Raw genomic sequence first — 22,081 nt, 5'->3', positions numbered from 1 at the left:
CCAGCAGAGGTCACTTTTCCAAGAAGGTGCTGACTTCAAGCTTGTTTGTTTGCCCTCCTCCTGACAAGATCTTGGTCCTGATGAAGCAGGCATCTGGGAAAAGGGCTCCAGAGCCAGTGAGGAAACGACAGGAGTGTTCATTGAGCACCGTCCTCAAAAAGCATTCTATTTTAATTGTCAAAGAAATGAGGCCCAGTGCCAGGTCCGACCTGGCTTCATTTACTAAGCCCATTGACCCAACTCGCCTAGCTTCTGTGAGTCTGCCCCTCCATTCCAGGCATCCCTCCCCTTCAGCCCTGGAACAAACCTAAGCGACAGGAAGAAGGGTCTGCGGTTGCTCTTCTCTGGGAAAGAACTGGTCCCGGGCTGTCGGAGGACTGTGGGAAGACACTGAGGAGTGAGCGTCAGGTGGAGGGTGAGAGTGAGGGGTTTGCCACGGGGAGCTTTGCCTCCCTGCCTGTGATGCGTGGTGGTGCAGATTCTCACCCAGCGTGGATGTGCACTGTGCTCTCGAAGCGAGGGCTGCGGAGGCTCAGCATTGGCCTTGTGTGTGTTGTTTTTTTTTTTTCCTCCCTTCTGTTTGAGACCAGACGAGGCAAACAGACAAGGCATTGTTTAAAGTACAATGTACTCTCCTGCTTTTGCCTCGTCATCAGAAACCCTTGATGAAATGTTCAATTTCTCTCTGAGGTTATGTGTACTTCATGGACTTGCCTGATGGCACATTGGGTTCTGGAACCTGGAACTTTCCTTTTGCCTACCTGTGCTGTGTTAAGTCAGTGACAGGACACTCATATTTTTAGAGAACTCTTGAGAATTCCCACACTCTAACCAGTGTTTCCACACTTGTAATATTAAATGGGATGCCTGCAGAAGGGTCCCACTCCCTCCTCTGACCTCGAGCTTTCTAACTCACCGCAGCTGTACCTCCCAGAGCCCGTCTGTTGCTTACAGGAAGGCATAAGGTCTGCCTCAGAAGAGCAAAATTTAAGATGAAGATTAATTGTAAGCTGCTTCAGATCAAAGGCGCTAAGTTCCATGACAGTATGCTAACCAGTTTTGTTGCTTAAGACCATTTAAGAATGTGTTTTGTCTTTTTTTAATTGATAAATTGAGTAACTGTGGAGATAATAGGTGAGTTTTTTTTAGGTGAATTATTTTAAACTGTTCAACACTTATTTTATAGCTGAACTGGTGACTCATACCTGTAGTCCCTCTGGGGAGGTTGAGTCAGGATTATGAATTTTAGGCAAGCCTGAGCTACATTGTGAAACCTTTTCTATCTCAAAGAAAAAGGGAAAAGAACATGTTGTTTTTCTCTGTGCTTGGGCTTATCCATCTGCTGGTTCATTTGCATGGACATGGAATATATTCACTGGATGTAGTTGTTTTTGAAGTTAAACTGTATGAAAAATTAAGATTTACAAAAGAATAAATTGGGATTGTTACACAATTTAAAAATTTTTAAATATATTTATATTTACTTATTTATTTGAGAGAGAGAGAGAGAGAATGGGCACACCAGGGCTTCCAGCCACTGCAAATGAACTCCAGACGTGTGCACCACATTGTGCAGCTGTCTTACGTGGGTCCTGAGGAGTTGAATCTGGGTCCTTGGGTTTTTGCAGGCAAGTGCCTTAACTGCTAATTCATCTCTCCACCTCCAGTTAAATTTCTTTAATGAGGGCTGGAGGGATGGCTTACAGGGTAAGGTGCTTGCCTGCAAAGCCAGAGGACCCAGGTTCAATTCCCCAGGACCCACATTAGCCAGATGCAGAAGGGATGCACACGTCTGGAGTTCGATTGCAGTGGCTGGAAGCCCTGGCATGCCCAATTCTCACTCTCATTCTCTCTCTTTCCCTCTCTCTCTGACTCTAATAAATAAATTTTAAAAATTCTTTAATGAGCTGTTATATTTTGTGATTTTTAATGAATGGGCTATTTTACTATTTCAGAAATTCAGTTATAGTCAGTTTTACAACAAAGCATTTGTTATACAAATGAAATATGTGTGCACAGACACAAACCATGCCTTCCTTTCTTCCCGTTGGTCAGTTCTGTTTCTGCGTTAAATGCCTCAGTTTCTCTCCTGCCCCGGCCTCCTCTCCCCCAAACCATTAAGGCAGAGAGGCCAAGAAGAAACTTAAATATTAAGACTTGGAAGACTGTCAACGTGGTTAGTTAAGCCATAGTGCCCTGCTGGCTGGGAGACAAACTTCCAGAACTGTTTGCAATTCCTATAGTAAGCTGGAGAAACAAAATATACCCTGACTGGGCCTGGGATGCTAGGGCTGGGGTCCTGCTTTCTGTGGTGCTGTGATTATTTTCTGCCACTAGCCCCAGAGAGAAGGGGCGGGAGGAGGAGGAAGAGGGAGGGCAAAGAAGAGGGGAAGACAGATAAGGAGAAGGGGAGGAAAGGGACATGGGAAGGAAGGAGGGAGGGGAGAATGGAAGAGCTTGGAGTCCCTACAGTTTTTGGTGCTAGTTCCTTAACATGTATTAGGTAAACAAACGGCCCCAGGTTTTCCAGTAAACGATTACAGATGGGTGTTCCTGAATGTGCTTAGACTAGATGGCCAGATTTGCTCTGAGTTTGGTAGGGTAGGAGTAGTTTGGTCCAAATCTGTTCTGAGGTGAAACATGGATGGCTTTCAGAAGGTCTGGTCTGGGTACCGTCCCAGTGGCCTGTTCCACAAGTAGCTGTTTTCCAGGGTACAGTTTTGCTTCTTTATAGAAAATTATTGTTTTTGAATTTTTTAAAAAAAGCTAGCTAAGTGGTAGAGAGAAACAGAGACTGTACTTAAACTGACCTTTGTAATTTTTCCCGGTCACAGGCAGCCCGCAGTTGGGAGCTCTGACGTAAGCAGCCCATGCCCGGGCGCTGTGCTCTAGTCCAGGCCGGGCCTTGGCTGCCCTGGGCTACACAGACACAGGCCCGACCTGAATCTTTGTTTACTTCCTCTCCAAGTGCTGGGGACATTCAGTACCAAGAAGGGCCGCGCGCTTGCACAAACATTTCTCAGGCCTCGCGTTCCTGCCTGTCTTGGAAAGCGCCACATCCCTGAGGCAGACTTTTGCTCCCCGAGCGAGCGTACAGGCCTCGCTGCTCTGCGTGACCCGCTCCTGGATTCCAGCGCGGGCCCGCCCGCCTCTCCCTGCAGCCAGCCCACGCTGGAACCTCAGGCGCCCAGCAGGAGCCAGGCAGGACGCGGCTGCTCAGTGTGGGCTTCTGAGACCAACGTTTGGAAAGTGGGGCTTTTCTCACATGCCAGTGAGAAACTTATCTCGGATCACACCGGGCTGACTTCTCCACATTCTGAGGCAGACCCTCCCAACTACAAGCATGTAGAAAAAGGAAAGCAAGCAAACAAACCCTTCATCTTAGTCAAGTTATATGAGTTTCACGCACAACAAAAACAGGTGTTCAGGGTGCTGCTGCAAAAGTTGTATTTTTTTTTTGTTTATTCTTATTTATTTATTTGAGGGAGACAGAGAGAGAAAGAGAGAGAATGGGCATGCCAGGGCCTTTGGCCACTGTAAACAGACTCCAGACGCATGTGCCCTCTTGTGCATCTGGGTAACGTGGGTCCTGGGGAATCGAGCCTCAAACCAGGGTCCTTAAGCTTCACAGGCAAGTGCTTAACCACTAAGCCATCTCTCCAGCCCTGTGGTATTTTTTAAAGGAATTTTTCATCCTCTTAGGCTGTTGACATTAATTTTATTTTTTAATATTTTATTTATTTGCATAAACACAAGCATGTGTGCATGCACCCCCCCCCCCACCAGGGTTTCTTGCTACTGAAAATGAATGCTAGCTACATGTGTAAGTTCTTGCATCATACATGGGTGCAGGGAATTGAACCTGGGCCAAGAGACTTCTAGCAAATGCCTTTAACCACTGAGCCATCTCCCCAGCCCCTAAGAGCTTTATTCTTAACCAGAGAACATCATGTTCTGCACAGTTTCATTATAAAAAAAGACCTTAAATATTCATATTCACATAAAACAGGCACATAGATGAGTAAACTTAATATAAGGCTCCATGGGACTCCTTAATTGGATTTAATTTAAATTTCTAAGGTATAATATTCAAACTTGAGGAAAGGAAAGAAGTGAATTTACTTAGGGACTATAATGGCATGAATTATGAATAGGAAATCCAGGCTAATATTTCTGTCAGGATTTTGGATGTTTTGCTCACAAATTCAGTTGTGGTTTAAAAAATATGCAAGTTTTCTCAGTTTAGTATTGGAATTGTGGCCCATTTATGAGCACCATGTTCCCAGCATTTGCACTGGAGGGAACCTTAGAACTCATTCAGACTCAGCCTTCCCATTTGACAGAAGAAGCCGGAGCCAGGATTTGGATGTGGGCTCTGCGTACTAAGCTGGCTTGAGAGGCCGGGCAGTAGCTGGTAGTCTCCTTACCCCAGGCGATGTTGCAGCTGCTCTCCTAGCATAAATCCCTGTTTGGGGTATGGTCAGGGATGTGGGGGCTCAAGGTAGAAGGCTTCTTTCTGAGCCTGGGGGTACTAGCCTTACTGCCTCACAAGCTTAGTGGAGTCGGATTCATGTTTAGAACCAAATGAAGTTCATAAAGAATTACAAATAAGATAGCAATGGTAGTAATATGAAGGAACTATATTAGGGCAAGGGTGGTCCATTTCCAGAGAAGACAGGGTGGCCCTGCCTGTCACAGACAGGCCAGTGTCATGTGAGCCATGTGCATGGTGTATCTTGTTCCCATGGAAACACTAGTAGGCTGACATGGCATGGCAGTTAGGCTAAACAAACTTTACATGGTTGTTTCTTTTCTTCTGTAAACAGGACTTCTCAGAGCAATCGTGTCTCAGGGGAAACCCCATCACATCCTGGCGGTAGGGCAACTCAGGAGTCAGCTTGAAGTGCAAAATCCTGAACAGTCAGGAAAAGGCGGAAGGGCTAGAACCCAAATTAAGCCGTCACCCCAAAGTTCACGTTTGGGTCGGCATTCAGGAAGCACAGGAGAGCATGCTTGGATCACGTTTCTTCATAGGTTCTCGGCAGCTTGACATGGCATCTGGAGTTGGCAGTAAACACAAATTTCAGGTTACTGCCTTTCCTCCTCCTCTGATGGAACACTCTATTCTTTAGGGAAGTAAAGCAAAGAAGAAGTGCTGTGTTTCTGAATTTTCATTTACAGAGGGTTACTTGTGGCTTCCAGTTACCCAGAAAAAGGTACTGGTATCCTTAGAAAGCTTTATATGTGTGTTTTAAAGCATTGTTTCTTATTTTTTCAAAGTTTGGAAAATTGGTAGATTAACACAAAAGAAGTACTACTCAGTAATAACAAAAGAATGAGCCTCTTCCGTGGAACCTGGGCAAATGTGGCCTGCTGAGTAGGGTGAATGCTATTTGCTTTCGCTCCTGTGACATCCTACAAAAGGCAAGACTGTCCTATAGTGAGAGAAAGTCGGTGATAGGCTGCTGCGGTCCCGGAGGCGGGAGGAGGGGGAGGAGGCGCATCCAGAGCATGTCTGGTTTGCTCATTGCGGATGCTGCACTGGGGATGCCCATGTGCCAGGCCCACCTAACTGTGCTTACGGGGGCTCGCTTTCTGGTCATGGAAGGTCTTTTTAAACAGACCATAAGAAAGGCTTAGAAACCGTTGGAAGTTTCTGTGTCTAACTTAAGAACAGGTAGTACACTTGGGCCAGATTTTTAGCAAGGGCCTTGTGGCCTGTATTTGGGTTCACATTTTTTTTTATTAATTTATTTTTTTATTTATTTGAGAGCGACAGACACAGAGAGAAAGACAGATAGAGGGAGAAAGAGAGAATGGGCGCGCCAGGGCTTCCAGCCTCTGCAAATGAACTCCAGACGCGTGCGCCCCCTTGTGCATCTGGCTAACGTGGGACCTGGGGAACCTCGAACCGGGGTCCTTAGGCTTCACAGGCAAGCGCTTAACCGCTAAGCCATCTCTCCAGCCCTGGGTTCACATTTATTTATGCTTTTAAATGGGCACATCAGGGCCTCCTGCCACCGTACAGGAACTCCAGACACATGCGCCCCTTTGTGCATCTGGCTTTATGTGGGTACTGGGGAATTTGAACCCAGGCTGTCAGGTTTTGTAAGCAAGCACCTTTAACTGCTGAGCCATCTCGCCAACCCCGTCAAACAGTTTTTTGTTTTTTTTTTTTTTTGAAGTAGGGTCTCACTCTGGTCCAGGCTGACCTGGAATGAACTTATGTATTCTCAGGGTGGCCTCGAACTCACGGTGATCCTCCTACCTCTGCCTCCTGAGTGCTGGGATTAAAGGCGTGCGCCACTACGCCCGGCTTCCCTCCAACAGTTTTTTTTTTTTTTTTTTTTTTAGGCTTTGAAGACAAGTGCTTTAATCACTGAGCCATCTCTCCAGCCTTTCTACTGCATTATTTTTGCTCATTTTCTTCCATTTTATTCCTTTGTTCATTCATGTCCTCTTTTTTGTTATCTTTTTTTTTTTTTTTAAATTTTTATTAACATTTTCCATGATTATAAAATATATCCCATGGTAATTCCCTCCCTCCCCACCCCCACACTTTCCCGTTTGAAATTCCATTCTCAATCATATTACCTCCCCATTACAATCATTGTAATTACATATATACAATATCAACCTATTAAGTATCCTCCTCCCTTCCTTTCTCCACCCTTTATCTCCAACAGTTTTTTAAGGAGAGGGTTTTATAAGCATTGGTGGTTTGGGTGGGGTAGGTGTGTTGGGAGGAGGGTGTGCATATCTCAGGCCACCTGTCTAAGCAGCTGACAGAGGGGCACGAGCTTCGCCTAGCAGTTCTCTGGTACAGCCTGGGCTTCCGTTACACATGAGTTGTGATTCAGAGACTCTGAGAAACCATTTGTTCGAACATGCTGAGTATGGTGTGGTAGTAACTGAGAGGAGAGGATGGGGAGTGGGAGTCATCTTCCTGGGTTCGTGGCTCTCTGGTCTTTCATCTTAGTCTTGATGCCATTAGAATTAGAAAGAGTGCAAGGCGGCACACACCTTGAATCCCAGCAACTTGGAAGGCAGAGGTAGGAGGATCGCTGTGAGTTCGAGGCCAGCCTAGGACTACAGAGTGAGTTCTAGGTCAGTTTGACCTAGTAAGACCCTAAAAAGAAAACAAACAAACAAAAAAAGAGTTTAGAAAGAGTATTTCTCTAGTGTGTCCACAGGGAAATGGATGGCATGCTCAGGAATTATGTAGTGGGTAATTTGAACTAGGTATTAGTGTTCGTTTTCAAGTTCAAGTCCTCTGTGTCTAGTCCACATGAACATTAGCCTCCAAATAACTAGCTTCTCTTAATGGATCCTGTTAGCTGGATTCAGTACAAGTGTTTTTTTTCTTAGAAGGGAGGGCTACACATTATAGTAACAAGATGTTCTTTTACTTCCTAGTTTATCAAAAGATGATGATTGTGAAATAGGGTGGATCTTACTGTTTCTTAAATAGATGAGTGTGAGGGGGTGAGAAGAAGTTGTGTTGGAAGGTCAACTGGCCTTAAGGAAAGTTAAATATTGGTGTGAGAAGGAAAAGTAAACTTTTTTTTTCTTCCTGCGCTGTGTATTTCTTGGGCCCTGTTTGGCTTGTGTTTAACTTTGACTGTTCTTAAAGCTGTTGGAGCACTAAATTCTGGAAGGATGGATGATGAGTCCAGTCCCTGCCTGCGTTGTGGTGCCCCTGATCCCCAGGGGTCTGTGGGTCTGACAAATTTCAGTGACTGAGTTGATGAAGGGCAAGGGCGGGCAGGTCTCCAGGTACTGGCAGGCCCACGTGTCCCCACATGGAGCTTGTTGAATCTGGCAGGGCACCTTGTGTAGGGCAGGTCCCTCCCTCCCTCCCTCCCTCCCTCCCTCCCTCCCTCCCTCCCTCCCTCCCTCCCTCCCTCTCTCTTTCTCCCTCTCTCTCATGTAGCCTTTCAGCATGTGTCTAGGCTTTGTTAGGGAAGATATGGGATTTGGTACAGGCGCTTGTGACCCAGGGGTGCTCATGCCTGGCTCCAGACACTGGCAAGAGTGGAGAGTTCAGTTTGTCTTTCTGGCATTTTACTGTTTTAGGGGTGCGTTTGTTTTCCAGGAGCCACACTTCCACCTACCCACTCCTCCGTCCCCCATGCAGCTGAGATTTGCAGACTTGTCAAGTCACAAGTTGATGAGGTCAAGCCTTCAGTGATCTCTGTTGAATTTGTGAGCACATAGTGTTGTTTGCATGTTCTGATGTGAGGTGCAGGTGATACTTTCAGGAGTGCTGAGGTATTTGTAAAGTGAGGAGAGTGAAACCCTTTGCATTATAATGGTCAGCTCTCCCACTCCCCCCCCCCCCCCCAAGTAGGGTCTCGCTATAACCCAGGCTGACCTGGAATTCACTGTGTAGTCTCAGGGTGGCCTCGAACTCTCAGCAATCCTCCTACCCCTGCTTCCCGAGTGCTGGGATTAATGGCGTGCGCCACCACACCTGGCTAGCTCTCCCACTCTTAAATTTCAGCTAAGCTTAACTAACTGGACACACTTGGTGCTTCTGTGGTCCCATTCATTTTCCAAGCTTGCTCATTGTTTTGTATGAAGTACTTGTTAAGGTTTAAATTTTTTTTTTTTTTAAACTGGCTAAAACCAGAAAACATTTTGCCCTTTCATTGAAGCCACTCATGAGTTTTTGCAACTTTTATTGTTTGATGTTCTTGCTCTCCCTTAAAAGTGTATCTTTCTGGAGAGAAGGTAATTTATTAATGTAAGTCCTGAAGGTAGATTACTTGGCTCTAGGAGAGAAAATAGAAACAGTGTAGAATCTACCTTCTTATGTTTTCTCTGAGACGTCTTTTCAAGCCTGGAATCATAGTGACCTATGTGTTTGCACATGGGTGTGAGAGGTCTGCTGGTGGTAAAAATGTCACTTTATCTACTGGCTTATTCCCCGGTTCCCCTCCTAGACTTCCTAGCCCAGGATGGCCTCGAACTCTTGACCTCCTGTCTCAGCCTCCAGAGTGTTGGACTTACAGGTGTGCATCACTACACTTGCTGGCTGGCTGGCTCCCTTCCCTCCTCCCTGTTCTGGAGATGGGAAGTCGAGCCTCATGCCATTTTCTTGGGTCCTTAATATGCCTCATAATTTTGTGGAAATTGATTTTGCCTTAATGAGCCAAGTATGGAATACTTTAAGATTCAAGTAAGATGAACATTTTCATGGTGGCAGCCCTGGTTCCTTTCATTCTGTCAGACTGACCACACTCTTCTTCTCTAATCCTGTCCTTTGTTTAAACTCACCACCCTTAACTTTTCCTCCCTAAGATGTTCCTTTACTCAATAGAATGCCTCCCAGACTTACAGTCTGTCAGTATGTATTATTTCAACTGAAGGTCAGTGCTTGCTTTTCTGCATTTCTCCTCTCTTTAGTGTTGTCCTTTAGCATGAAAAATAAATATAATCCCTCCCCCCTTTTTTTGCTACTGTTATGAGTTTTGAGGAATAGTGGGCCCCTTTGAGAAAATTGTACTGGGTGTGCACATTGTATGTGATTTGCATATGATTTAGGTTGCAGCCCCTCCAAGTCTCATCTGTGGACTCCTGAGGTACAGGGGAGATGTTAAAGGGCTAGGAGTAGATGGTGAATGGCGGTCAGGTGTGTTTTGGGAGGAGATAGGAGGGTGGAAGTGGGAATCACAGCTGGGTGCTAAGAAGGGACATGCAGAGGAAGAGGGAGGTAAACCTGCGGCTGTAGACACAGGGACCTGGAATTTGGGAAGTGATCTGTGCTTGAGTTTGGAAAAGACTTAATGCCTTGCTCCTCACACTTCACACATCAAGATGTGGGTGTGAGTTGGGCATGGTGGTGCACATCTTTAATCCCAGCACTTGGGAGGCAGAGGTAGGAGGATTGCTGTGAGTTCGAGGCCACCCCGAGACTACATAGTGAATTCCAGGTCAGTCTGGGCTAAATCGAGACCCTACCTTATAAAAAAAAAAAGATGTGGGTGTGCCAGCAAGTTGAAGCCCCTGGCAAGTCCTGTACTAAGACGCCTGTTACTAGTACATCCCAAGCAGCTTTTCGGTTCAAGGGATTTGGGGGAGAAGTGCAGAAAAGAGCTAACATTGGAATGGGAAGTGAAATGCTGGGACAGATTAACTAAAATTTTTTCTTTCCCCCATTTTTGGGAAACTTCTTTTTAAATATTTTAATTTATTTATTTTAGAGAGAGACAGACAGAGTAAGTATGGATGGGCCAGAGTCTCCTGCCACTGCAAATGAACTCCGGACACATGTGGCACTTTGCGCATCTGTCTTTATGTGGGTACTGGGGAATTGAACCCTGGGCTGTCAGGCTTTGCAAGCAAGCACCTTTAATCACTGAGCCAACTCTAACCCTTTGTTAACTTTTACTGATAATTTTTTAAAAACTTAAAAAATTTTATTGATAATTGTATACATGTATATAAGGTATTCTGATTATAAGCCCTTCTCATTACCTTCGTTTGTCCCTCCTCCTTCCAGTGAGCCCTACCTCCTTTCCAACTAGTCCATGAGTTTAATTAGGGTTGCCCACATGAGCGTGGGTGGAGGGTTATATTCTAAAGCACTGCAACTTACCGGTGGTTACTCCCCTGAAGAACATATCTTCCCTTCCTCCGACAACCATTAACTCCGCAGGAAGGCTTGGGGATCCTTATGCCCTTAAGCCCTTCTCCATCATCATTGACAGAGTACTGATGGATCCCAACTCTGTGCAAGTAACCACAGCTGCTGTGAGATCATGAACGCGTGGCCATGTCATGCCTAGTCGTTGTGACTTTCTTAAAGCTTGGGGTGCAGGTGATACCTTGAAAGAAGCAAAGTCTCTTTTCACTCTAGGGAGCTGAAGGAGAACATACCTAGGTCTGTGCTTGGGTCTTCACTTGCCAGAAGGGAAACTGACACAGCATGAGTGGCATCACTGATTGGTTGTGTTAGAGACCCATCAGGTTTGGTGTTGTGTAAGTCCTTACTGTACATAGAGGTGGCAGGGAGCCAAGCCTAAGAGTGCTCAGCTGAGCAATTAGGAACAATGTCAACTCCTCTGACCCTTAAGTCCGGAAGCACACCAGGCTGAGGATAGGTAATGGGTGTAGGCCCAAAGAGACTGCTTGTGATTCTGAACTTGGAAGGTACCTTTGTCTACAACAGTTAGATGTTCATTTCAGAGAGATTGCCTTCTTAAACAAAAAGATTGTGCTGCTTTTAACTGTATCCGAATATCTGCCTGCTGCTTTGGGGTGTTTATATCCATTCTGGATAATGTCTGTGTGACGTTGTGGGCTCTGTGAGCTAAATTTAAGCTAGCAACACCAGGCACAGGGCCCTTTGATCCTCCCACATCTTGCCTCCAGTCCCGAGGCCAGCACACTTGGTGAGGTGGTACGTTTTCATGTGTTTCAAGATTCTTTCTAAGTACAGATACCCAGCAGGCTTTCATGACTCACTCTGTAGACCTGTGTGTGGCCAAGTCCAGCCGCAACATGTGAGGTAGCCAGTGAGCTATTTCAGGAACAAACCCCATGTTTCCTCTAATTTTTAATAAGCACTTAGGTCTGCCTAACTCTGGAGATGAATCGCAGTCTATCGCATGCCACCTACTAGAGTACTAAAGAGGGTCTAAAATTAGAATTCATGCTTTGTTTGTGTTTTTTTTAAATTAGTGATTCTTTGTCCTGTGTTAAATAACCTCTCTTAAACTCACAAATTCTAAAATAAAATTTATGAATATTCAAACTAATGCAAGAGAAAAGAACTAGAAGACAAAACACCAATTCTTTGTGTGGAGTCTGCGATTCCCTGTTGCTTGGTGTGGGGCGAGGGTTTCTCCTTCAGTGTTTAGTTCGATCTGCGTTAGTTCTTGCCTTCTCCCACCTCACCCTTCCCTCCCTGCCCTCCCGCATCTTTCCCAATGTAGGCAGTGGAAAATCCCCATGCTTCCTTTTTCTTTTCTTTTTACTTTTTTTTTTTTTGGTCCTAGAACTGTTCCTTAGCAGTTTCTTCATTTTCTCTTTAGTCACTCAGGCAGTGGAGGCTGGCCAAGCTGGTCTGCTGATGTGTTGCTAGTCAGCTGCTGATACGGGCTTTTGTAGCGTGGGCATGACAGGGGATTACCAAGCAATTGCTGAGTGATACCCTCAGCTGAGGCAGCCACAAGCTGGGCCCACAAAGCAGCGTGCCCGGGACTCCCTGACCCATTGCTCTGAGCCAGCCTCTCTGTGAGCTGCTGCAGAGCGGGCAGAGGTGGGCCAGAGTGCTTTCTCCTCAAGTTAAGCACAACATGAATCCATCAGAAGCGTCATTACAGAAGGGGGGGAGGGGAGGGCGTGCAGATTGTTTCGTTTTGGCCGGGGAGGGGCTGTTACACACTTAATGGTGATGGACCTACTGGAAATTCATCATGGAAACAGATGTAGGGAAAGAACTCTAAGCATGCTCTGGGAAGGCTCCCATTCGTGGAACTGGTTCAGTGGACAAATAGCTTCCAGAAATGCCCAAGCAGATTTCAACAGCAAAATGCCGGTGGCTGATAATCTCTCTTTCTGGTACTGCAGCCTAGGGCAGGCACTGTCACCTGCAGACATGCCTCCACCTCTGTCACTCTCAGCTTGTCGTGGTGGCCCATGAGGGAGGGATTTTGTGCAAGTCCTTCCTTCCTCTTTCCATCTTTTTATATGTAACCGATAAAAAGGTCACTAACAGTTATGTAAGAATTTTGAGATGTAAGCAGAATTCATTAGGGATGGGATGAAAGCTGCTTGCGTAGTCCTGGGTTAGAGTAACTTTGTAAGAACACATTTTTCCCCCATTCTCTGACTTCCACCTTCTCTTTTCCATGTTAGTATTCTAATTAGTAAGTTTCTACCTCTTCTGATTGAAGTAGGTTCGGGACTGTTCTTTAGAAACATAACCTTGAATTTGAGATTTTCTTTAAGATACAAAGTTATAATAAAAGAAAGTCACCTCATACACTTGCCTGGCTTGCTTACTCTAAGATCAAGACATATTCTGACTCAATGTGTACACATCGCTTATGTTTTCAGCTATGCCTACAATTTTGTTTTGAATATCATTTGAAATCATTTTTTCTTGTTTGTGTCTAGTATTTTACTTAGAAAGTATCACAAATAGCTAAAGGTTGTTGGATTTTCCTAATGCTTGAATGAGCTTTCATCAGTGTCCATCTTGCCCTGGGGCTTGGTAGGAGTGTTTCATTTCCAGGAAGATCTCTGTTTGTGACTTTGCCCTCGGAGCAGCTTTCCCAGATTCAGTGTGCCAGCATTCTTAAATTTATTTATTTGCAAGCAGAGAGAGGAGAGAGAGGGGGGGGGAGGGGGAGAGAGGGAGGGGGAGAGAGAGAGAGGGAGAATGGGCACACCAGGGCGCCTATAGCTGCTGCGAACTAACTCTGGAGGCATGCACCACTTTATTTTTTTATTTTTATTTTTTTATTAGAGAAAGAAAGATACAGAAATAGGCATAGGGTGGGGATGGATGCTCCAGGGCCTCCAGCTACTGCAAATTAACTCCAGATGTGTGTGCCCCTTGATTATCTGACTTATGTGGGTCTTGGGGAGTCGAACCTGGGTCCTTTGGCTTTGCAGGCAAGTGCCTTAACTGCTTAGTCATCTCTCCAGCCCCATGCACCACTTGATGCATCTGGCTTTGCATGTTACAGGGGAATTGAACCTGGCTCATTAGGCTTTGCAAGCAAGCGCCTTAACTGCTCAGTCATGTCTCCAGCCCAAATTTACTTATTTATTTTAAAAATATTTAATTAAATTAACTTATGTGCAAGCAGAGAGAGAAAAAGAGGACAGAGGGAAAAAAAGAATGGGTGTTTAAGGGCCTCTAGCCACTGCAAATGAACTCCAGACTTACGTGCTACTTTGTGCATCTGGCTTTACATGGGTACTGGGGAATCAAACCCAGATCATTAGGCATTGTAGGCAAGTGCCTTAATCACTGGGCCCAAATCTCCAGCCCTCAAATTGATTTAAAAAAATATACTATTACTGGGCGTGATGGTGCATACCTTTAATTCTAGCAGTTGGGAGGCAAAGGTTAGGAGGATCACCACGAGTTTGAGGCCACCCTGAGACTGCATAGTCAATTCCAGGTCAGCCTGAGCTAGAGTGAGACCCTACCTCGAAAAACAAAAACAAAAACAAAATTATATATATGTATGTGTGTGTGTGTGTGTGTGTGATGGATGGATGGATAGATAGATAGATAGATAGATAGATAGATAGATAGATAGATAGATAGATACTGTTGATTTATCTATTTGCAAGCGGAGAGAGATAGAAGAGAGACAGATTGCAAACTGTAGATACTTATGTACCTGGCTTTACATGGATACTGGGGAATCAAACCTGGGTCATTAGGCTTTGCAAGTAAGTGCCTTAATTGCTAAACCATCTCTTCAGTCCCCAAATTGATTTTTTTAAATATTTATTTATTTGCAAGCAGAGTACCCATGAGAGAGATGGAGGAGGGCATGCATGCTAGGGCCTTTTTTCCAGTGCAGCTGAACTCTAGATGTATTACCACTTTGTATATCTGGCTTTACATGGGTACTGGGGAATCGTACCTAGGCCATCAGGTTTGTAAGCAAATGTTTTTAACCGCTGGGCCATCTCCTTAGCTTCCATAAATGTATTTATTTACTTATTTTTAAACAGTCTCAGTTTATTTCTCAGGCTTGCCTTGAACTAAACCTGGGCTCAAAAGTCATCCTCCTACTTCAGCTTCCAGATTATGTGGAACTACAGGCTCTGATCACCAAGTTTGGCTCTGGTGGGCCTACTTTTGACTGCAGTTTAACAGATGTCGTTTTCCCCAGTGATAGCCATCACATTGCTGTAGCCAAGATCCAGACCTTTGCAGAGACTGCAGGGTCCCTCCTCCTGCTCTTGGATAGCCACACCCACCTCCTTTTCTGTATCTGCATTCTTACTTGGGTAGCCATTCTCTCTCTCCTTTTATTTTACTTTGTTTGTCAAGGTAGGGTTTCACTGTAGCCCACAATGCCCTGGAATTCACTGTGTAGTCTCAGAGTGGTCTCAAACTCATGCCAGTCCTCCTGCCTCTGCCTCCCAAGTGCTGGAATTAAAGGCGTGCACCATCACACCTGGCTTTTTAGACTTCTTGCTTCTTTGTTTTGAGTTGGGCCTGTTGCTAGCCAAGGCTGACCTGGAATCACTGTGGAGTCTTGGGCTGGCCTCACACTCACAGTGATTCTCCTACCTCTGCCTCCTGAGTGCTGGGATTAAAGGTGTGCACCACCACGCCTGGCTGTTCTCCATATTTATAATTATGTCATTTCAAGTATGTTATCTAAGTGGACTCCTGCACATGCTGCACATCGAGATAGTCATTTCTTTTTATTTATTTTGAGAGAGGTAGAGAGAGGGAAAGAGGCATAGAAAGAGAGAGAGAGAATGGATGTGCCAGGGCCTCAAGCCTCTACAAATAAACTTCAGACACACACACTACTTTGCGCATCTGCCTTATGTGGGTCCTGGGAAAACAAACCTTGGTCCTTTGGCTTTGCCGGCAAGTGCCTTAACCACTAAGCCAACTCTCCAGCCCCTTTTTAAAAATTTATTTACTTAGTTGAGGGGATGCAGATGAGAGAGAATGGGTGTGCCAGGGCTTCTAGCCACTGCAAAAGAACTCCAGAAGCATGTGCCACCTTGTATATCTAGTTTATATGGGTACTGGGGAATAGAACCTGGGTCGTCCTTGGGCTTCACAGGCAAGTGCCTTGAGTGCTAAGCCATCTCTCCAGCCTGAGATGGTCGTTCTTGAATCTGACTTCCAAAACATGACTTACGATATAAAGAGGACTAGCAAGAGGGCAGACCATGTGGGTAAATTTGGACCGCATGTTTTCTGTGAGCCTGACGTGCACAGCCTTTCTGGGACTGGTTGAAGCATCATGTCCTTCAGGGATGAGCCCTGCATACTTCAACTGTATTTCAGTTAACAGCTGGTTCTGAGATACAGATTTCTTTGCATGGTATGTTATAGTTTTGTTTTGAAGGGTTTTTTTTTTTTTTTTTTTTTTTTTTTTTTGTCTTTTCAAGGCAGGGTTTCACTCTAGCCCAGGCTGACCTGGAATTCACTGTAGTCTCAGGGTGGCCTCAAACTCACAGTGATCCTCCCACCTCTGCCTTCCTATCTATGGGTTCAAGAACTACAATAATTTCTGACTAAAATTGAAGACTGGTGACTGGAGCTCTTCTGAAGGAATGTGGTGCTGAGGATGAGCGAGTTGGAGTGCCAGCAGCGTCAGAACTCGGCTGTGGGTGCTGATGCCTGGTTCTGAGCTGAGTGGTCACTAGTCAAGTCAGTACCGTGCAAGACATTTCATGAGAGCTAGGATGGAGCTAGAAAAGAAAAATGCTTTTTATTTTAGGTAATGAAGATCTACTACTTAGCTACTTTTAACAAAATTTGACTCAGGTGGATGTTGCAAGGTGCAAAGAGAAACTAAAGATGAGGGATCAAGTGCTAGTCCATTTCTTGGTGATAGTGAGGTGAGAATCGTTAGGTTCCTTTGTCTTCTTCAGTAGCAGACAAGTGTCTGTGGATGACGGTACTTTTGGATAACGTATTCGCTGTTCATTTTCAGTTTGGATGACATTTAACAGTGTGATGTACACTTTTGCCTGCAGCGAGTGTATTAAAGTATAAAAACATCATATGATGTATTAGTATGTAATATAATGATGTATTAGTCTATGAATACAGTCAGCCCTCATGGTCTGTGTGCTTGAACATACACAGACTTTTTTTCTTGTCATCATTCTCTAAGCAAATAGTGTAATGACTTATTTACACAGCATCTACATTAGACATGCCGTCTCCAGATGATTAAAGTGTCCAGGAGGGTTGTGCCTATGATGTGAAAGTGATCTGCTACTTTTTTTTTTTCCTTCAAGTGTCTCACTCTAGCTCAGGCTGACCTGGAATTCACTATGTAGTCTCAGGGTGGCCTTGAACTCATGGCGAGCCTCCTACCTCTGCCTCCCAAGTGCTGGGATTAAAGGTGTGCGCCACCATGCCTAGCCAGTAGTCTGCTGCTTTACCTAAGAGACTTGAGCATGTGAGGACTGTGCTGTCTGCCAGGGGGTAGTGCACTGGGAGGATGGAGGGTCTTGGACCTGTCCCCTCCATACTGAGGGGTGGCTTTATCACTTCTGATGCTGATCTGTTCGTGAGCAAAGAACAGCCGGTTCATTGCCAATGTTCATTATTATGTTTGAACAACAAATAGATGTTAGAGTGTCAGGGTCTGTGCTAGAGCCGACACTGAACAGCCTTTGTGTGTTTAGCTAGAAACAGTGGCTAGTCTAGGTTTGTTTTTATTGTTGTTATTATTGCTGTCATTTTGCTTTTCTGGTTTGATCTGAGCCAGTTTGTAGCCCTGGTTCATCCCTATGGAGGTGCCCTCCTGTGCCAATTCTAAGTGTCATGTGTGGGCGGTAATTTTAAGCCGTACCCCCATCCTATAACTCGACCCACCTGTGGATCATGATGACCTGGAGAAAAGAAACGAAAAGGCTGTGGTGGTTTGCATCAGGTATCCCCCATAAACGCATGTGTTCTGGGTGCTTGGTCCCCAGCTGTGGCAGTTTGGGAGGTGAGGTCTTGCTGGAGGTGGTGGTGTTAAGGGTGGGCTTAGGGGTGTTAACAGCAAGCTCCCCCTTGCCAGTGATCACTCTCCTCTGCTGTTTGCCACCTGCTGTGGCACAGGTGATGTTCAGCCTCTGCTCATACCATGCTTTCCTCTGCCATGCCTCAAGACTGTAAGCCAACGTGAAAACTTCCCTGCCAGCAGCTGGTTTTGGTTGGGTGGTTTGCACCAACAACAAAGGTATTTAAAGTCAAATGCTTCTTTTGTACATTTCTTGATACTGTTCCACAAAGCATGGCTTCTGGCTTTGGTAATTTTTATTTTTCAGCTTACGTTGTGGCCTTTGGCCAAAGCAACCTTTTAGTTGGGGTCAGCGAAGTTCTTGGTTATTCTCTTTATTGTGAGGATCTGTGTGCTTACTACTGGAGGTTTGCGTGCTCACGGTGTCTCAGGCTCCGCAGTGCTTCTAGAAAATCCACACCTTGAAAGGTGTATATTTCTCAGAAGCAGAAACAGATTGGGAACAATTTGAAGCTTGCCCGAGATGATGTTTCCACTAAATAATGGATCACAGGTTAGATTTTCTTTTATTTCACCAATGGCCCAGGATGATTAGGACTATTGTAGATTTTATTTTGCTTTGTTTTACCACAGGAAACATTGGGATGTTCCTTTTAAAATATTTTGCTAATTTGATGAGAGGGGCAGATAGAGAGAATGGGTGCATAAGTGTAGACACACTCCCAGCCACATGCCCCACCTTGTGCTTCTGGTTTTATGTGCATACTGGGAAGTTGAACCTGGGTCATTAGGCATTGCAGGCAAGCGCTTTAACTACTGAGCCATCTCTCCAGTCCCTGGGATGTTCCCTTTCTGATTACCTACTTAGATAATTGAGGGACCAGGCCAGGATGGCCCAACAGTCCCGAGGGAGATCAGGTGAGCAGGGAACAGCAGCAGGCGGCGAGTTAGCCTGTGGGCCAGCAAACTAGAAGAAAAGTGGGTAGAAGGGAGAAGTCACAAGACCCATCCAGGTTCTAGGATGACATGCTTTTAAGTCACCCCAAGAACCGCACAAAAAAAGTTTTAGCTTATAATATGAGCATGTGATACGTAGTCATTAATTGCTTTGCCAAATGTTGCTGGTGAAAGGTTTGGGGGGAGGTTATGTAAGAGTTACAAGTAAATGAAGGCAGTTTGTGTCTCAAAGAAGCTCTTGTGTGAAGCAGAGCACTTACGAATTTAGAAGAGGCAGGGCTGGCTACTACGGAAGAACTAAGCTGGGAGTGAGGCGTTGAAGCCCAGGGCTCTGCGTGCTACTGCAGTCTCGGCAGGCTGTTCTTGAGGCTGTCTCCGTGCTGGTTCTGCCTCACCTGGGTCCTCCACCACCACCACGTGGCACTCTGGCTCTTCCCAAGGATGGCTCGGGAGGGCAGTGTTTTCTGCATAGTAATCAGGCCCCTGCAATTATAACATTCCTGCCCCTTCCCCTAAACTCCCTGCTCGTCTTGACATACAGTGGCAATGCCACTGGCAGAACACAGCTCGGAAGGGGGGCGGTGGGAAAGCAGCCTCGACTTTGACATCTGTGCAGTTCCGGGTGTGAGTAAGGCGTGTCCTAGGGAGCTCTACGAAAGCCTTCTCTCCCTTCTTCCCGGGAAGCCACTTTGTGGACAGGCAGCTTCAAGAGGCCAGGGAGCCAAGAAACTTCTAGTTCCTTCACCAGCCTTTCCTACCCGCACATTTAAAACGTTGTAAAGGTCCGCATGGACCACCCCCCCCACCCCCACCCCCACCCCCGCACACGCTGATGTGCACGTCTGTCATGGATGCCTCCCGGGAGCTGGCTGCGGGGCCACGGTCGCGGGCAGTTTTACTTTTGTCTGCGGTTCAGCATGGGAGTCACTAAGGGTGGTGGTCCGCGAGCCGGGAGGAAGCTGCAGTGGTTGTGGAAGACTGCTTGCTGGCTTTACCAGCAGGGATCCATGGTGACTTTTTTTCATTTGTTCTGTTAGTCTGGGGAAAAAAATGACTCATTGAGATCCAAGAACATTTAGAAGCACTGTTGTCATTGTTTTCAGATTTGCAGTATTTAGTATCCACAGACTTGTAAATTATTAACTTGTATGTTTTGTCTTGAAAACCTAAAAGGAGCTCACTTAGGAGATGGAAGGGTGTTTATCCTGAAGTGAACTACCTCGGAGTACTTTCCACACTCCTTCCTCAGCTGTTACCGGCACCATGCACTCTGCCTCAGGGAAAGCTACAGGTCTTGACACTGGGATTATAAAAAGTGCATGTTGCTAACACGGAGTGCCTTCATGCAGATGCCCAGGTTATTGTGACTAAGTTCTGCTCGGTCTCTAAAGTCCTGGGGAGCCCCTGGGTTCTGGTTTTTCTGCCATCAGACACATAGTAGTGTATATAAGTGCCCCTTTCCTTTTGGGGCTCATTGGTTAAATACAGAGTTTATGCAGATACTGAAAGAAAATGCATTCACTTAATAGATACTGATGCTTCCCGCGTGACAGGCACCATTCTACACGCAGGGAATCTGCTAGTTACAAAGACATCCCCATGCTTTCACCGGAAGGAGAGCACATTCTTATTGGTGTGCACGTTCTAGTGCAGTCTGTTGTTTTGAAAGACCTGACATCATTACTAGTTTCTTGTGTCAGAGCAATAGCATTTGGAGAGTGGGTGACAGGGCTAGCCTGAAGTCTTATACTACATGCTTTCATTTTCCAAGAACCTTGGGATCATGGAATGCCAGGATTGAAAGCTGTGTGGAATTTCTAGACCCGTTTTCTCACTTCATCCATCATAAGTAGTTAGAATCCTAGTCTGTCTTAAGAAGCACTGCAAATTTTGTTTCAAATATATAGCACACTAGGTGTGGTAACTCACACCTGTAATCCCAGCACTTGGGAGGCTGAGGCAGGAGGATTACCATGAGTTCAAGTCTAGCTTCGGGCTACACAGTGAGTTCCAGGATAGCCAGGGCCACAAAGGGTGATTCTGTCTCAAAAACTCTTAATAGCCCGTAAGTGCTGTCTCTGCCGTCTAGATCACGTGCAGAGTATGCTCAAGGTGGTGCATGTCCTTTGTAGCAGGTGGAGGCCCTGGCGGGCCCATTCTCTCTATCTGCCCCACCCCGCTCCCACAAATAATTAAATAAAATATTTTTTAAAATCTAGAAGCAAAAACAAAAAAGTAGGAACCGAATATCCTGCTCTCAATCAACTCTGGTTTCTGGGCTAAGTGTACGGCTTAGGACCCCTCAGCCATCTTGGGCTTATTTGAAAACCCTGCACTGTGTGTAAGTGGATAGCAATGTAAAGGCTCTTCTTTTGGCCTCGGTTCTTTCATAAAAGGTTTAGCATTTTCATTAGTAAGCTCTTCAGAAGGTTTGAAAAGAAATAGGATATTGACACACATGTGGGAAAGGCTTACCTTTTTGTTTTTCTCTACCTGTTACCTGTCCACAGTCAGAAAGCTGACCCTGGACTCTGTAGACAGGTTCATCTCCCCCTTGGGGTAGTTACTGTTGGGTACTTGATGCTCGCAGTGTAAAGCCCTGTCCCTTTGTCAACAGTGACGTGGCCAGACTGCCATCTAGGAAGGCTTGGTAGCCTTGATAGCTGGGGGTGCTGAGGGGGGTCTCTGGTCAGTTTCACCTTAGTTCAAAGGGACAGTTGCCGAAGTACAGGACGCACAAGAGGTTCCTAGAGATGAGTTCTTAACTATCTGTAAGTCCAGCCTGTTGCAGTTCACATTCTGTGGAGCATGCTTCATAACTGTGAGCTGAGTAAATGGATTATCTCCAAGCTTTACTATTTTTAGCCCCACTCCCCAAAATGAATGCAAGTCGTCACGTCACTTCCAGAAAGTTCGGGCTCAGTGTTCAGAGGCTTGGTGGATTTCAAGAGTCGTTTCTAGGAGAAGGCAGAGGACACCCATTGTTTTGGTGACCACGGAGTACTGTCCACTGCAGATGGAGAGGCATGGGCACCTGTTGGGCTCTAGACCAGGTTTAGTTGCTTTGGTCTTGAGTCTCCCTGGGCCAAGTTTGAAAACACTACTCTGAGGCTTTTCATGGTGGGGGTGCAAATCCAAGTGTTGGTGTTAAGAGGGGACATCTGGCTGGGCGTGGTGGTCCACGCCTTTAATCCCAGCACTCAGGAGGCAGAGGTAGGAGAATTGCTGTGAGTTTGAGGCCCCCTAAGACAACAAAGTGAATTCCAGGTTAGCCTGGGCTAGAGTGAGACCCCTCGAGGTGGGGGGGGGGGAGTGGCAAGGCCCACACCAGGTGGGCTGGTGGGTTTCTGTCTGCATCGTTCTCTGTGCAGTGCAGTGGGTCACCTGTAAGAAGGCATTTGTGTTTCTGGGTCAATCATGTGGCCAGCGCTGACCCC

At 45.8% G+C, this 22,081-nt stretch overlaps 1 protein-coding gene across 1 annotated transcript in view; it reads left to right on the top strand.

Moving 5' to 3' along the window:
- The window catches only part of Foxo3 (forkhead box O3), a 119,154-nt gene that overhangs the window by 22,993 nt on the left and 74,080 nt on the right, over positions 1 to 22,081 (top strand). The gene's annotated exons all lie outside the window — the stretch shown is intronic.

Source organism: Jaculus jaculus, chromosome 7, assembly GCF_020740685.1.
Source record: "Jaculus jaculus isolate mJacJac1 chromosome 7, mJacJac1.mat.Y.cur, whole genome shotgun sequence".
In the NCBI taxonomy this organism is placed as follows: domain Eukaryota; kingdom Metazoa; phylum Chordata; class Mammalia; order Rodentia; family Dipodidae; genus Jaculus; species Jaculus jaculus.
This window is presented reverse-complemented; position numbering and strand designations above follow the sequence as displayed.